This window comes from Triticum aestivum, chromosome 1B, assembly GCF_018294505.1.
Source record: "Triticum aestivum cultivar Chinese Spring chromosome 1B, IWGSC CS RefSeq v2.1, whole genome shotgun sequence".
NCBI classification, from domain to species: domain Eukaryota; kingdom Viridiplantae; phylum Streptophyta; class Magnoliopsida; order Poales; family Poaceae; genus Triticum; species Triticum aestivum.
The window spans coordinates 330,749,209-330,758,111 of NC_057795.1; positions in this window are offsets into that span (position 1 = coordinate 330,749,209).

Sequence of the window (8,903 nt, forward strand, 5' to 3'; positions counted from 1 at the left end):
TAACTTGGCTAGCTCCAATTCAACCACACAACCTATTTTTCCACCCTCTCCTCTCCTCTCCTCTCCTAGGAGCCTTGCACCGGTGGCCACTCCGGCACCGGTGGCCACCTTGCTGCCCTCTGCCGGTGGCCACTCCGGCCCCGGCAGCCACCTTTCTGCCCTCTGCTTGTGGCCACTCCGGTCACGGCAACCACCTAGCCAGATTTCCACCTTCTTGGTTTAGTTTTCAGGGAGTCATGGCTCCTTTTTCACTAAACTTCGAGAGGGGCAAGGCGTTTCAAGCGAGTATGAGGAGTAAGTTTGGTCATCCAGTGGTATTCTCTCCAGGATTTCGTCAAAGAGAATTCACGTTGGTGGTCTCATTTTGTCGTGCATCATTCAAGTTGGATATACACATGGTAAGTATTGCCCTATAGGCCACTTTTGGTGGTTATTCGCAAGGTTTTAGTGTTTCTTTCCTCAAAGATTGATCTTTCAAATTCTCGGTTGCTTCAAAATCTGTGGCTTTTCATATTTACGATGCTGGTAAAGTGGTTGAAGTGGCATTTGAGATGTGTTTTAGTCTTTGGGGCAATGGTGGGCCTAATTGGTGCCATGAGGAGGCTCTCTTTTACAAAGAATTGGATGATGAATGGACGGTGGTTGGTCGGAATGGTAAGGCCATAGTTCCTACTTCCGGCGATCATCGGAATCTTTCTCCAACGAGGGTAAATAGGTCGAATTTCCAGCGTATTTCATGTGCAATTCATGAGGTACGTGATTTGGGTCAGCAAGTTAATGGTAATATTCAATTTGTTGTTAATGAGTCGGGAATTGAGGGGCAGGAGCTTTTGTCAGAAACTAATGATCATTCACGTCCGTTTGAACGTGCATGCTTTGCATATGGTGACGTAGGCCACTTTGCACATTTTTGTAATCGACCAAGGTTGACTGGGCTTTGGCCGTTCCTACCTCTGGCCAATTCAGTTGCCTGCCTGCCAGCGCCTGGGCTGAAGGTGTGGTTGAGGACTGGTTCAAGCACTTTGGGCCGGCCCAAGAGCCAAAATAAGTTGCCACTTTTAGCGAGCTGGTTTCAGGATATTTCCAAAACTTTCAGCCAAGAAAGCAGACAAACACCTCGCATTCTGATACGTCTCCAACGTATCTATAATTTTTGATTGTTCCAAGCTATTATATTACCCCTTTTGGATGTTTATGGGCTTTATTTTACACATTTATATCATTTTTGGGACTAACCTACTAACTGGAGGCCCAACCCGTATTGCTGTTTTTTTGCCTATTTCAGTATTTCTAAGAAAAGGAATATCAAACAGAGTCCAAACGGAATGAAACCTTCGGGAGCATGATTTTTGGAACGAACGTGATCCAGAGGACTTGGAGTGCAAGTCAAGAAGCAGCCGAGGCCTCCACGAGATAGGAGGGCGCCCCCCCTATAGGGCGCGCCCCCTGTCTCATGGGCCCCTTTGGCGGCCACCGACGTACTTCTTCCTCCTATATAAGCCTACGTACCCCAAAAACATCCAGAGAGCCACCTAAACACAATTTCCACCGCCGTAACCTTCTGTATCCGCGAAATCCCATCTTGGAGCCTTCACTGGCGTTCTGCCGGAGGGGGAATCGACCATGGAGGGCTTCTACATCAACACCATAGCCCTCCGATGAGTTGTGAGTAGTTTACCACAGACCTACGGGTCCATAGTTATTAGCTAGATGGCTTCTTCTCTCTTTTTGGATCTCAATACAATGTTCTCCCCCTCTCTTATGGAGATCTATTCGATGTAAACTCTTTTTGCGGTGTGTTTGTCGAGATCCGATGAATTGTGGGTTTATGATCAAGTTTATCTATGAGAAATATTAGAATCTCATCTGAATTGTTTTATGTATGATTGAGTTATCTTTGCAAGTCTCTTTGAATTATCAGTTTGGTTTGGCCTACTAGATTGATCTTTCTTGCCATGGGAGAAGTGCTTAGCATTGGGTTAAATCTTGCAGTGTCCTTACCCAGTTACAGAAAGGGTTGCATGGCACGTATTGTATTGTTGCCATCGAGGATAAAAAGATGGGGTTTATATCATATTGCATGAGTTTATCCCTCTACATCGTGTCATCTTGCTTAAGGCGTTACTCTCTTCTTATGAACTTAATACTCTAGATGCAGGCAGGAGTCGGTCAATGTGTGGAGTAATAGTAGTAGATCCAGGCAGGAGTCGGTCAATGTGTGGAGTAATAGTAGTAGATGCAGGCAGGAGTCGGTCTACTTGTCACGGACGTGATGCCTATATACATGATCATGCCTAGATAATCTCATAATTATTCACTTTTCTATCAATTGCTCGACAGTAATTTGTTCACCCATCGTAATACTTATGCTATCTTGAGAGAAGCCACTAGTGAAACCTATGGCCCCCGTGTCTATCTTTTATCATATTTTCTTTCAATCTACTTTTATTTGCATCTTTACTTTTTGCATCTATATTATAAAATACTAAAAATATATTTATCTTATCATACTATCTCTATCAGATCTCACTTTCGCAAGTGGCCGTGAAGGGATTGACAACCCCTTTATTGTGTTAGTTGCGAGTTCTTTGTTTGTTTGTGTAGGTGCTTGGGACCTTTGAGGAGCCTCCTACTGGATTGATACCTTGGTTCTCAAAAACTGAGGGAAATACTTACGCTACTATTGCTGCATCACCCTTTCCTCTTCAAGGAAAACCAATGCAAGCTCAAGACGTAGCAAGAAGGATTTCTGGCGCCGTTGCCGGGGAGGTCTTCGCTCAAGTCAAGACATACCAAGTACCCATCACAAACTCATCTCCCTCGCATTTACATTATTTGCCATTTGCCTCTCATTTTCCTCTCCCCCACTTCACCCTTGTCGTTTTATCCGCCCTCTCTTTCCCAATCTCCTCCTCTCTCTTTCGCTTGCCTTTTTCTGTTTGCATGTGTGCTTGTTTGTCCTTATGGCTTTGCCTAAGGGTTCCGACCACCTTCTTAGAAGGTTGGGAGAGATTGAATCAAATATTAGAAGCTTTATAAATTTACAATTTGAGCATAATAATTTCTTCAGAAAAGAGCTTAAGGAACAAAAAGGTTTTTTGGGGTTTATGAACAAAGAGCTTGATGATATGAATAAAGAATTTTATGGTGTGAACTCTCAAATTGCCCGGCTTGAAGATGCTATAGCCAAAATTTCTGATAAGCAAGTCACCTTAGTCAATAAGATGGCCGCCAAACCAGAAAAGTTAGATGAAAATAATGATGAAGATCTTAAAGTTATTGATGCATCTCCTATTAGATCTTTGTTTTGCAATATGAATCTTGATAATTATGGGACTGATGATGAGTCAACTTTGCCTAGAAGGCATCCTAAGAATTCGGAGTCTTTAGATCTTGATGCTAAATTTGGTAAAAGTAGGATTGGAGAGGTCATGACTCTAAATAGCATTGAACCCACTATCTCGGATTTCAAGGAATTTGATTATGATAATTGTTCTTTAGAAGGTTGTATTTCCTTGTTGCAATCCGTTGTTAATTCTCCTCATGCTTATAGTCAAAATAAAGCTTTTACCAAACATATCGTTGATGCCTTGATGCAATCTTATGATGAAAAACTTAATTTGGAAGTTTATATACCTAGAAAACTTAATGATGAGTGGGAACCTACTATAAAGATTAGAATTAAAGATCATGAGTGTTTGCTTTGTGTGATTTGGGTGCTAGTGTTTCCATGATTCCGAAAACTTTATGTGATATTCTAGGTTTCCATGATCTTGATGATTGCTCTTTAAATTTGCACCTTGCGGATTCCACCATTAAAAAGCCAATGGGAAGGATCAATGATGTTCTCATTGTTGCAAATAGAAATTTGGTGCCCGTAGATTTATGTTCTTGATATAGATTGCAATCTTTCTTGCCCTATTATTCTTGGTAGACCTTTCCTTAGAATGATTGGTGCGATTATTGATATGAAGGAAGGGAATATTAGATTCCAATTTCCATTAAAGAAAGGCATGGAGCACTTTCCAAGAAAGAAAGTCAAATTGCCTTATGAATATATCGTGCGGGCTACTTATGAATTTAGTGCCAAAGATGGCACTACTTAGATCTATCTTCGCTTTTATGCCTAGCTTTGGGGCGTTAAACGATAGCGCTAGTTGGGAGGCAACCCAATTTTCTTTGTGTTTTTTGTTTTTGTTCCTGTTTAGTAATAAATCTTGCATCTACCTCCTGTTTAGATGTGTTTTTATCTTTTAATTAGTGTTTGTTCCAAGTAGAACCTATAGGATAACCTATGATGATAGTTGATGTGATTCTGCTGAAAAACAGAAACTTTGCGCACACAAATTTAGTTTTGTTAAATCACAGAAAAGTGCTTTTGTGTTGATTCTTTTTGCTGCTGATCAATAGACAAATTGTCCAGGACTTCCTATTTTGGTAGGATTTTTAGAGTTCCATAAGTTTGCGTTAGTTACAGATTTCTACAGACTGTTCTGTTTTTGACAGATTCTGTTTTTCGTGTGTTGTTTGCTTATTTTGATGCATCTATGGCTAGTAAAATAGTTTATAAACCATAGAGAAGTTGGAATACAGTAGGTTTAACACCAAAATAAATAAAGAATGAGTTCATTACAGTACCTTATGTGGTGATTTTGTTTTCTTTCACTAACGGAGCTTATAAGATTTCCTGTTGAGTTTTGTGTTGTGAAGTTTTCAAGTTTTGGGTAAAGCTTTTATGGACTATGGAATAAGGAGTGGCAAGAGCCTAACCTTGGGGATGCCCATGGCCCCCCAATATATTCAAGGATAGCCAAAAACCTAAGCTTGGGGATGCCCCGGGAAGGCATCCCCTCTTTCGTCTTTGTTCATTGGTAACTTTACTTGGAGTTATATTTTTATTCGCCACATGATATGTGTTTTGCTTGGAGCATCGTCTATTATATTAGTCTTTGCTTTTTAGTTTACCACAATCATCCTTGCTGTACACACCTTTTGGGAGAAGCCTACTTGATTAGGATTTGCTAGAATACTCTATGTGCTTCACTTATATCTTTTGAGCTTGATAGTTTTTGCTCTAGTGCTTCACTTATATCTTTTAGAGCACGGTGGTGACTTAATTTTGAAGAAATTGCTAGTCTCTCATGCTTCACTTGTATCTTTTTGAGAGTCTTTTAGAACAGCATGGTATTTGCTATGGTTACAAAGTTGGTCCTAGAATGATGAGCATCCAAGTTGGGTATAATAAAAACTATTATAGAAAAAGAATTGGATGCTATGATCAATATGATGCTTCATAATTGTTTTGAGATATGGAGGTAGTGATATTAGAGTCATGCTAGTTGAGGTGATTATGAAAAGTACTTGTGTTGACAGTTGTAATTCCCGTAGCATGCACGTATGGTGGACCGCTTTGTGATGAAGTTGGAGCACAATTTTATTTATTGAGTGTCTTCCTTATGAGTGGCGGTCGGGGACGAGAGATGGTCTTTTCCTACCAATCTATCCCCCTAGGAGCATGCGCGTAGTGCTTTGGTTTTTGATGACTTCTAGATTTTTGCAACAAGTACATGAGTTCTTTTGACTAGTGTTGAGTCCATGTATTATACACACCCTTTCACCCTTCCACCATTGCTAGCCTCTCTTGTGCCGCACAACTTTCACCGGTACCATACACCCACCATGTACCTTCCTCAAAACAGCCACCATACCTACCTATTATGGCATTTCCATAGCCATTCCTAGATATATTGCCATGCAACTTTCCATCATTCCGTTCATATGACACGCATTACTTTTGTCATATTTCTCTTTGCATGATCATGTAGTTGACATCGTATTTGTGGCAAGGCCACCTTCATAATTTTCATACATGTCGCTCTTGATTCATTGCATATCCCGGTACACCGCCGGAGGCATTCATATAGAGTCATATCTTGTTCTAGCTTTGAGTTGCAAATCCATAAAAGTGTGATGATCTTCATTATTAGAGCATTATCCTAGTGAGGAAAGGATGATGAAGACTATGATTCCCCCACAAGTCGGGATGAGACTTCGGACTTTACAAAAAGAAAAAAAGAGGGAAAAACAGAAAGGCCAAAAAGAAAAAAAAGGCCAAAGAAAAAAAAGAAGAAAAATAAAAAAGAAAAATAAATAAAATGAGAGAAAAAGAGAGAAGGGACAATGCTACTATCTCTTTTTCAACACTTGTGCTTCAAAGTAGCACCATGATCTTCATGTTAGAGAGTCTCATATGTTGTCACTTTCATATACTAGTGGGAATTTTTCATTATAGAACTTGGCTTGTATATTCTAATTATGGGCTTCCTCAAAATGCCCTAGGTCTTCATGAGCAAGCAAGTTGGATGCACACCCACTTAGTTTCTTTTGTTGAGCTTTCATATATTTATAGCTCTAGTGCATCCGTTGCATGGCAATCCCTACTCACTCACATTGATATCTAATAATGGGCATCGCCATAGCCCGTTGATACGCCTAGTTGATGTGAGACTATCTTCTCCCTTTTTGTCTTCTCCACAACCACCATTCTATTCCACATATAGTGCTATGTCCATGGCTCACGCTCATGTATTGTGTGAAAGTTGAAAGAGTTTGAGATTATTAAAGTATGAAACAATTGCTTGGCTTTTCATCGGGGTTGTGCATGATTAGATACTTTGTGTGATGAAGATAGAGAAACAGCCAGACTATACAATTTTGTAGGGATAACTTTCTTTGGCCATGTTATTTTGAGAAGACATGATTACTTTGATTAGTATGCTTGAAGTATCACCATTTTCATGTTAATATGAACTTTTATTTTGTATCATTTGGATCTGAACATTCATGCCACAATAAAGAAAATTACATTGAGAATTATTCTAGGTAGCATTCCACATCAAAAATTTCTTTTTTATCATTTACCTACTCGAGGACGAGCAGGAATTAAGCTTGGGGACGCTTGATACGTCTCCAACGTATTTATAATTTTTGATTGTTCCATGCTATTATATTACCCCTTTTGGATGTTTATGGGATTTATTTGACACATTTATATCATTTTTGGGACTAACCTACTAACCGGAGGCCCAGCCCGTATTGTTGTTTTTTTGCCTATTTCAGTATTTCGAAGAAAAGGAATATCAAACGGAGTCCAAACGGAATGAAACCTTCGAGAGCATGATTTTTGGAATAAACATGATCCAGAGGACTTGGAGTGCAAGTCAAGAAGCAGCCGAGGCCGCCACGAGATAGAAGGGCGCCCCCCCCCCTATAGGGCACGCCCTGTCTCCTGGGCCCCTCGGGCGGCCACCGACGTACTTCTTCCTCCTATATAAGCCTACGTACCCCGAAAACATCCACAGAGCCACCGAAACACAATTTCCACCGCCGTAACCTTCTATATCCGCGAGATCCCATCTTGGAGCCTTCGCGGCGTTCTGCCGGAGGGGGAATCGACCATGGAGGGCTTCTACATCAACACCATAGCCCCTCCGATGAGTTGTGAGTAGTTTACCACAGACCTACGGGTCCATAGTTATTAGCTAGATGGCTTCTTCTCTCTTTTTGGATCTCAATACAATGTTCTTCCCCTCTCTTGTGGAGATCTATTCGATGTAAACTCTTTTTGCGGTGTGTTTGTCGAGATCCGATGAATTGTGGGTTTATGATCAAGTTTATCTATGATAAATATTTGAATCTCCTCTGAATTGTTTTATGTATGATTGAGTTATCTTTGCAAGTCTCTTCGAATTATCAGTTTGATTTGGCCTACTAGATTGATCTTTCTTGCCATGGGAGAAGTGCTTAGCTTTGGGTTCAATCTTGTGGTGTCCTTACCCATTGACAGAAAGGGTTGCAAGGCACGTATTGTATTGTTGCCATCGAGGATAAAAAGATGGGGTTTATATCATATTGCATGAGTTTATCCCTCTACATCATGTCATCTTGCTTAAGGCGTTACTCTCTTCTTATGAACTTAATACTCTAGATGCAGGCAGGAGTCAGTCGATTTGTGGAGTAATAGTAGTAGATGCAGGTAGGAGTCGGTCTACTTGTCACGGCGTGATGCCTATATACATGATCATGCGTACATAATCTCATAATTATTCGCTTTTCTATCAATTGCTCGACAGTAATTTGTTCACCCATCGTAATACTTATGCTATCTTGAGAGAAGCCACTAGGTGAAACCTATGGCCCCCATGTCTATCTTTTATCATATTTGCTTTCAATCTACTTTTAGCATCTATATTATAAAATACCAAAAATATATTTATCTTATCATACTATCTCTATCAGATCTCACTTTCGCAAGTGGTCGTGAAGGGATTGACAACCCCTTTATTGTGTTGGTTGCGAGTTCTTTGTTTGTTTGTTTAGGTGCCTGGGACTTTTGAGGAGCCTCCTACTGGATTGATACCTTGGTTCTCAAAAACTGAGGGAAATACTTATGCTACTATTGCTATATCACCCTTTCCTCTTCAAGGAAAACCAACGCAAGCTCAAGACGTAGCAAGAAGGATTTCTGGCGCCGTTGCCGGGGAGGTCTTCGCTCAAGTCAAGACATACCAAGTACCCATCACAAACTCATCTCCCTCACATTTACATTATTTGCCATTTGCCTCTCGTTTTCCTCTCCCCCACTTCACCCTTGCCGTTTTATTCGCCCTCTCTTTCCCAATCTCCTCCTCTCTCTTTCGCTTGCCTTTTTCTGTTTGCATGTGTGCTTGTTTGTCCTTATGGATTTGCCTAAGGGTTCCAATCACCTTCTTAGAAGGTTGGAAGAGATTGAATCATATATTAGAAGCTTTATGCATTTACAATTTGAGCATAATACTTTCTTCAGAAAAGAGCTTAAGGAACAAAAAGGTTTTTTGGGGTTTATGAACGAAGAGCTTGATGAT